The sequence below is a fragment of the Hibiscus syriacus genome, unplaced genomic scaffold (genome assembly GCF_006381635.1).
Source record: "Hibiscus syriacus cultivar Baekdansim isolate YM2019G1 unplaced genomic scaffold, ASM638163v2 tig00110383_pilon, whole genome shotgun sequence".
Lineage (NCBI taxonomy): Eukaryota > Viridiplantae > Streptophyta > Magnoliopsida > Malvales > Malvaceae > Hibiscus > Hibiscus syriacus.
The window spans coordinates 4,592-13,615 of record NW_024062714.1 but is presented as its reverse complement, the minus strand read 5'-3'; the positions used below and the strand labels follow the sequence as shown (position 1 = coordinate 13,615).

The 9,024-nt window shown below is 38.3% G+C and overlaps 2 pseudogenes; both read right to left on the bottom strand.

Annotated features, from left to right (window-relative positions):
* Nucleotides 1–930: 930 nt before the first annotated feature.
* On the bottom strand, nt 931–4,173 carry LOC120121843 (annotated as a pseudogene).
* A 400-nt stretch (nt 4,174–4,573) lies between these two features.
* Nucleotides 4,574–7,290, bottom strand: LOC120121821 (annotated as a pseudogene).
* Between the last annotated feature and the right edge of the window lie 1,734 nt (nt 7,291–9,024).

Genomic DNA, 9,024 nt, shown 5'->3' with positions numbered 1-9,024 from the left:
CAACCTAAGAGCTTAAAACAGCAATAAATAGACAACCACAAATACAAGCAATTGTAGTAGGATGAGGAGCTCATAGTCTCATTATGAAGGCCAAGGAAAATTTACAAAGAACGTCATAAATATACTTAATCACGGGACAAGAACCTCAACAAATTCAGTCCAAAGTCGATGCCAAATTCTAAATAGACGATAATGTATACCTACACAGCAAATTGCAAGTTGCAACCCAACCAAATTAACTTGGAGCAACCCATTTAACCAATATGAATCATTGCACATTTCACTTTGATTTCCTGGTGGACTTGGATTTCTTCAGTTTACTGGACTTGTCATCGAAACTAGTCCACATCCACTAGGAATAGCGAAAGGGTATGTTGAGCTCTAGTACGCCTTGTCACGTCGGACATAGGCACCACCAGCAAGAAGCGCCTTCGGTAAAACGTAGTCATCTGGACACGCTTTCATTTTAGGAATCAATGTAGTTCGGGTGCCATTAGATATAAAAAAAAAATTGAAATGGGTATTATTTTGATAAAATTGCCTAAATCTAACCAGATTTTCAAAGCACGGTAGCAAAGCAACAATCAAAATAAAATATTGTGAAACTTTTCAATCTTAAAGTAAGAGTGAGAAAATAACAATTTAGCCAGCTTTTTTTTTTTGTTTTGTTCATAGTATAGGGACCAAAAGTGCTTTTACCGTCACCAAAAATTTACATCTAGTCGTAAAAGTCGTCGTTTTTCTTATTCTAACAGGAAGAAAAAAGAGAGAAAGAAACAATAGAGTTGAAATGGATAAATGCATCATTGAAGAATATTAAACAATTCTAATGTTTCTCGGGAAAATAATGGACTGGGGAATCTGAAAGCTGAAAGCCGAATGAGAAAATCCTTGGAATACAAGGTTTACAATTCGAAAATGATCTTAGAAACATGGAAATGCTCAAAGCAAACAAAGAATTGACTCAAAAGCTCAAGCTGAGCTCCCGCTGTTAATAACTTAAATTTTGTTCATCATATCCCATGTCACCCCTTCATGACATTGTGATTCCTTCTTGTTTTGCTAATCTAAAAAGGCCTCGTGTGGCGCCCTCTGGCCCGGCCACACAGAAGAGTGTTCCGTGGGATCGGCAATTCATCTCTCCATGAATTTGCAGGCGAGTAAACCCTGAGGTAAAACTGCTGCCCTAAATATTGCCTGGCCCAGTTCTCAGACCTTATATTCCACATCCCCACGTTGTCCAGAGCCATGTAAATGGCGGTCCATGACCTCGGATACACCTGCACTTGCATTCACTCGAACATATCAACAATACAGGCTTCTTCCAGCTGATGCAAGGATGGAAACACAACTATCTTATATACTGCATTTGATTACCTGAGTAGTGCAGCGGGATACCGTGTCTCTCAAGTTGTAGACTTTTCTACTGGCAGGCGTCCATTGGCCTCCTTCCATCCTGATTCATCCAACATTTTTTTAACGTGTTTTGGTCATACATAACTTGAACCTAGAGAACAAGTATTGGAAAGAACTTTACCCTACAACAAAGAAGGAATAACCGTCGATATGCCATGACTGCACAGTGTCCTCCCAGTTTTGAAATACAATTTCGACATATTCCCGGAAGTTGGCTGCCATGACAGAAGTCTGAAAGTAGGCATTATTTCCTGAAGGAGGCCAGGTAGGAATGCTTCCGAGGTTGAAGACTCCCGGAATCTTGAAGTAATCTGCTAGTTTTAATGGAGTATCTGGTGGAACATATGAGACACCATTGACAGCATACCTCTGTTTTCCATTATTATAAGGAGCAGAGTTTGCAACTATGATGGTGCGGCTTGGGGTGATCATTCCATAGTGGTAGGAGCCTTGGGGATTAGGTCTAGGTCCACTCGCTGTCAGGTTCCGTCTGGTAGAAGGAAAAAACTCATCAGCAAAATGTTTTTAGATTATATTATAGCTTCCAAAAAAGGACATACCGTATGGATCTCGCCTGCATGACCGATGGAGCAATTTGAATTGTGGGAGCCCCAGGAATTGGACCAGAAACTCCCTTTTTAGAATTGCTGTAGTGAAGAATGGCAGTTGTTGTGAGCACGCGACGAGTGAAGCGGGAAGAGACAACAACATAGTAATCCTGCGGCACCTGATCAGCAGTGACCAAGAAAGAACACGACTGCCCAAGATGGATATCGAAAGAACTGTAGGTGTTCTGAATAGTATGAGATCCTTCAACTTCTATGAGCTTCAGCTTGTGCCCCTGGATCCTAAAGTTAATTGAAGTTGAGATCCCAACATTCGATACCCTAAACCTGTATGTCCTACCCGGATCAACCTTGAATGTGTATCCATTCCACCCTCGACCATTAATAATGAGCCCGTCAGGGAAGGAAGGTTATGACCACTGTCCAAGAAACGTCTCAATACCTGAAGAAACGAAGATCACTTCAGTATATTCGAAGCAGCGGAATATCAATTAACTCAGGTAGGAAAATAAAGACGGATACAGATTTCTTACATAGTGATTTCTCTTATACCAGTCCCCAGTCAGTACAACAAAATCCCCAGCCGGAGCCGGATAAGGTACCGGGATCTTAGGGCGGCTCCAGATTCTGATGCTACCATATCCTCCAGCAGCCTTATGGAATAAAAGTGATGGGAAGTAGAAAAAGGTACCAATCTGATCTTTTACTTGGAGAACATAAGTGAAGTTTTTCCCCGGTCGAATCGGACAATTTGTGCCTAATGCTCCATCCTGCCATGAGTTCCTCCATTGCCGCACTCCATTCCTGAAGAAACAAAAACAGGGGATGACATCAAATACAAAAAAAAGAGAGCATTTCAATCTAGATTCCTTTAGGCGATAAATGTATGTAATACTAAGTAATAATAAACATTTGGCTTCATCTTGTAATTTGCAAAGTCGCCAAGCTCCGTGCTTTAATATAATGTTCAATATATACGTATTAAAGGAAGTTGCATAGTGAAAGAGATATTAACCCAATATAAGAACTAGGCCGAAGCCCGTGGTCTCATGCTGGTCTGCCTAAATATGCTCAAACTCAGTTACGGATCCACCTTAGTCCAAGGTGGATACGTGTCTATCTTAAAATTCGAATTTTCTTCGATTAATTACATATTTATTGATTGTGCCCAACCAATACAAAAAATTTATGTTATTAGTGCATGTGTGTCCACCTTCAAAAAAAGTTTCTAGATCGGTCACTAACTCGACAGTAGGACATAATCAAGCCCATGCATTTAAATATTTTATTGTGACCAGTTATGCCACAATTTTAATATTAATAGACGAAATAGGTAGTGGTAAAAGATACCTTTGGTAGTCGGAGTGAGATCCGAGTATTGCATATAGTAATCAAACACGAATACTAAGAAAATGAAATTATAATACCCTTAAAGAGTTATTAGTCAGAAAAAGAGAGATTTTTAATCATTTAACCATGCTTGGACCATATCGTTAGAGAATTTTTAAGAGATTGCCTGTGAGGGTTAAACCAACAGAAAACCAAGATGTCAAAGTAACCATGCCATCTCGACCCCACTCCACATTATTTCTAATATGGACTTCCATTCCAAAGGATCAAGGATAAGGAATGTGGATATGCTCATTCCATAGACCAATATTATGAAGAAATACATCGTCTGATCTATCTGAAAGGCATTGACTTGGCAGCATATTGAGAAAATGTTAAGCTTTCCAATGTTTTCACATTTAATTCATTCCTTGTAAATGCTGAAGTGATATAAAGGGAAAGGAAGAAGTTTACCAAGAGACGAGGAATGGTTCATTTAAGTAGTTATAAACACTGATAATGAGATTATCATTAGTAATTGCATCGATGTGAGGCCCTGGAAACTGCCCATTTATTAAGATCCCCTGTATCACATTTTAACAAAAAAAAACAAAAATCAAGCATTTCCCAAATGCTAAATTATAGAAAGTAAAAGCATCTCACTTTCAACAACAAAAAATCAGAAGAGAGATAGAGAGGTACCTGCTGCTTAACGCCGAGAGGGTAAACATCACCGTACGTGACTTTCCAAGTGAAATACCGATAAGGGTTTTCTCCATTGACGCCAAAAAATAAAACACAAACAATGAAACAACTAAGTAGAAGCTTGTTATCTGCCATTTGCTTTTCTACTAAAGAATACAGGGAACAAGAATGCTTTGTTTTGCAAGATGTTAAATAATAACACAGATCTAGAAAAGAGTAGAGTCTTTAAGGCAACATTGTTTTATCTTTCTCTAAATCTGTCTTTCCCTCTTTCTTTTACTTTTAGAATGGAGGGAAGGTAGAAGTAAAGCTTTGTTTTGTATTCTGATATATAGGCAGAAAGATAAGTAGTTTATAGAGGGTTACACTGCATTTACAAATTAGGCATTAGCTGTCCCTGGGTTCCAACGAAATACGGTCGAAAGTAGAGAAACAGTGGTCCCCATTTCAATCATGGCTATTACCCTTCACGTGGGTTCAAGTTGAAGTGTAGGCTTGATGTTTGACGGTTCATGATTTGGATTTTAGTTTTTAGTTTAACCCTTGAAAGCTCATCAAAACTGGGATGGAAACAAATCTAAGCTTGTGATCATATGGAAATACTTTAAGTATAGCCTGTCGAGGCACATTACACGGGTCAGCCACAATCACGTGCAAGCTTGGAATCAACTAAAACTTTCATGTGACCCCTGTCCGAATTCTCCAACAATGACTTCTGATCCATCTTCAGTTTTCCACGCACTGCACAATTAACAGAGTATGGCCAAAAGAAAGCATCATTATTAGGAAGTCATTTGCGATGGGGCAAACAGAGGAGATATCAGATTACCAATTAGACTGGGGGAATTTTTTCTTTTTCAAGCTAAAGAAAGCTAACTAGATTCTATAGTTTATAACAAGAATCAGTAATCAATGATGGCCACTGAGTTCCAAAAATCCATAAACAGCCTTCCCATGTGGTTTTGATAAACAGCCTTCCTGCTTGAACAAGGAAATGTTATTCCACGCCCTTTTCCCACCTTCCAATCACAAAAAGAACCCATGTGATTCTTCCAGGTAGAAATTGTGCACCCGGTCTTTCATAGAAGTGACCTTTCCCCCAAATGTATCCCTACAAGCATGATTTCTAACTTGGAAGTGCAATATTCCCACAACTTTATTTTCTGATAATTGGGCTTTATATTTTAAAACCTAACTACTTATGCTTAAGCAATAAGTTAAAAGTAAAGAATATTAAGTTGATAAATTACGCCTTGGGGTCCTTCACTTGGCACCTTACTGACTAATACATTGTTGTAGACTATGGTAAATGGACAATAGTTGGAGACTAAAATATCTGATTCTTGCATCGAAGGAACTTGATCAAAGGAAAACACACAAACAATACCAATGCTGAATGTCAATATCCTCATTTCCGATTTTCATCTAAAATAGTTCGACCACGAGATAGGGCTGAGCACTTGTATTACTACGAACCACTTATAAAAGCCATGAGAACAAATTCAAATCCATTGAGGGGCAATGTAAAACTAAAAACAAATGTTGATTAATGGATGTGGCGACACTTACTTGGGTCGGTGGTAGTTATCATGGCCACACCCTTAAAGTCGCAGGAACCAGAAGCTTTCCCTTCCTTCTGATAGTAGCTATCGAATGCATAAGACGCATGGTTCTTCACATTATTAGGCTGGTAGCAGCTCTCCCCAGGTTGACTCTCTGCAATTTGCCCTCCCAGGACCACAAGCCCAGTCCAGAGCTGTCTGCAATGTCTTCGAATCAACTCCATCCATTGCAATACAAAAGGTCTGGTTAGTTGTATCATTTGCCAAAAAGGTCCCACTTCCTGATACATGAAGCAAATTCACTGGGGTTGAATTCAAATAAAACAATCCCCAATTTGCCTCCAATGTTGGGGTGACCTTAAGTCCTCATTGAACAACTCATATATACAACTGGAAGTAATTTCTGGATGCGATGGGGTTCCGCCGATCTAAGACATGCTTGATAAGATTCGAATTATAGGTATCTGCATTATCTTTAGTAGCATAATGCTCTTTCGAGTCCCCCTTTGAAGGCCACCACTCTCAGTAACAAGCACCACAACATCGGTAACATTTAGATTCTTCATAGAAACATAGGCAGCATCAATTATGGCATCCAGACATTAGTGTAATGCAACAAAGTATTTGGATCAACCATTTCTTTAGACGGTGCCAATGGCTTAAACAAGGAATTATCCAAGGGAACCAACCTTTATTCTCCATAAACACATAATAAGGATAAAGGTTCATCATTAAAAAAGACCCAGTTGTTGACAAAAATTGAAGCAAAGGTACCATAACTGAAGTCAAGCATTGGTTAAAGCGGTTTCAAAAACGGTCCGCGACCGCGATTTCGTCCGCGATATAGCGGTTTCGCCGCTGTCCGAGTTACCACGGCCGTAATAGCACCCACGACGACCGTAATAGCGCCTGCAACGGCCACAATCACAGTAAATCCGAAATAACCGAAAATACGACCGCGATTTGAAACCTGGGTTAAGTAAGCCTGAGAAGGAGGAAAGGTATCAAGAATAATGGAAGCTGCACGTGGAGTTGAAACCTTGATTGAGTATGCAAATTTGCAGCCACTAAAGCACTGTAAAGATACTGAATTGCAGGAAGCAGTAAAGGAGCCGAGGACGGCACGGCCGTTAAAACCTCATCTCCTACAGCAATACCAGTGATGAGTGTTTCCGGGTAGTAAGCGACTACGTTTCGACCGACCCAAGAAGCCGCCGTGGTGTTGGATGACCCTATTGCCAAAAGCTGGTTATTTGGTACACTGATAATAACCCGGATCTTTGTCTTCGCCAATGCTTTGATTATATCTTGGTTTGCATCATAAAGTCGAATGTGCGAAATTTTTTGCACTTGAAAGAATGAAACCAACTCCGTTGGTGACAGCAGATCTGAGACATCCGTGCCTAAGTTAACACCCACAAACGGTTCTTTATCTTGCTCTTGACTAAGCTGCTTAATTTCTTGGACTAAAGTTGACGAGTTTGCTGCAAAAAAATCATTAAATTAAAAAAATACTATAAAAATTAAGCCTTTATCCGTTTTTTTTATTTCTAATAAGCTATTTCCAATTGGGGTTTTTGAGACATTACCTGTACAAGGAACTGTAAAGCAGAACAAAATGCTGATGATAGAATAAGTGGTGAACTTAGAGTTCGCCATTGAAGAGGAGCTTGAGCTTTATTTCTACATCCTCTGCTGGAGATCCTAACATTATCTTTGCAAGCTTTCTATTAGTGTTCACTAGATTTAGGGACTGTTTGTTTAGATTAAGCATCGAATGATTAAGAGGTTATGTATGAATTAACTCTAAGTGTGATATGTTATTTGATAATGATTCTGAATCATTTAGAATGTATTTATGTGTTGAATCATTCAGTACTATTTGATTTAGAAGTGTTTTACTAAATCAGTCAATACTAAACCATTCAGAAGTGAGAAAATAAACACGCTGAACGTTAAACGGTTCCATTCAGAGCCAAACAAACAACCCCTTAATTATCTTGTAGTATTTATATTGTTTCTGATAGGGATCGACTTTAGAGGTCGATACTATTAGGGCTGTAAATGAGACGAGACAGATCGTAAGCTATTCGAGATCGACTCGATCAAGGCTCGATAAATACTCGGATCGAATGGACTCGACTCGAGCTTAAGTTCTTAACGAGCTGAAACGAGCTACTCGATTTAACTCGAAAAGCTCGTGAGCAGCTAAAAAATAATATATTAAGATTTTATTAAAAAAAAATAAAATAATATTAATATTTATATTTATGTATTGATTTTTTTTTTAAATACAGTAAGATTTCATGTATTTAAGGTTCATGTTCGAATTTAAGTTTGAGAGTTCAATCGAGTTAAGTTTAAGAAATTTTTTTCATTTCGAGCTGCTCACGAGCTTCAGTTCAGGATTTCAAGTTCGAGTCGAGCTTGAAAATTTTAAGCTCACGAGTTTTCGAGTCGAGCTCCATTTCAGAGTTTTCGAGTCGAGTTCAGCAATACTCGAACTCGACTCGGCTCGTTTACACCCCTAGACACTACAATAAGAAGGAAGAAGGGTACCGACATTTATCAAAAGACTGGCAAATTCAAAGAGTCTTTTGGGGGCTTAACTGGTTTTCTCTGCTTCCCCAATGAGGTTTTTTTTCTGGTACCGTCCATAATTCAATTTCTAGTCTCACATTTACCAGAATACCCCTTTGAGCCGAAAAATTAAAAAAATTTCGAGAGTTTTGCCCACAGGATCAACAATAACACATTCTAATTCCGACTCGATTGTTCTCGTTTGGTGAGCGTTACTTTGGGGAAAGTGCTAAGGCAATAATGCGGTAATTAGAAGCAGAGGCGGGTGAGGAACTGTGAAGGGCGCCATTGTAAATGAGGTTCGGTGAGTTTGAGATGTTTATTGAATGCTGATTAAACAATACAGGCTTGCGATTCTAGAGAGGCGTTGCAGCAGCTCGCATCGTTTTTAGCTGCTTTCTTTCCACCGTCGGATAATGCTTCTTCAAAGTGTTTTCCCCCGAAAAAAAGGTTAAAATACCGATTATAGACCGGACTGTAAGTAAAAATGAGTAACTTAATTTTTTTTTATTTTGAGTTATTCGAGTTAAATTATTAAAGTTATTCGAGTTAATTTAAAATTATTGATTTGATTTTCAAGTCGAGTTGAAATTTAAAAATTTTAAATTACTTGAAAAAAAAATTTGGCTGACTATTTGACTGTTTTATGATTTAGTTCATGTTTTTCTTCTTTCAATTCCTCCTTCATTTTAAGTCAATTTTTTTATCAAATTTAAGCTTCTCCTAAACTATCGTAGAATACATATGTTCTTTCAATTCTTTCTCTTTTATAGTATTTTTTAATTTAATCATTCAATTTTTCATGATTTTCTTATTTCTTCAATTCATTATTCATTTTAAATCCATTTTTACTAAATTGAATCACA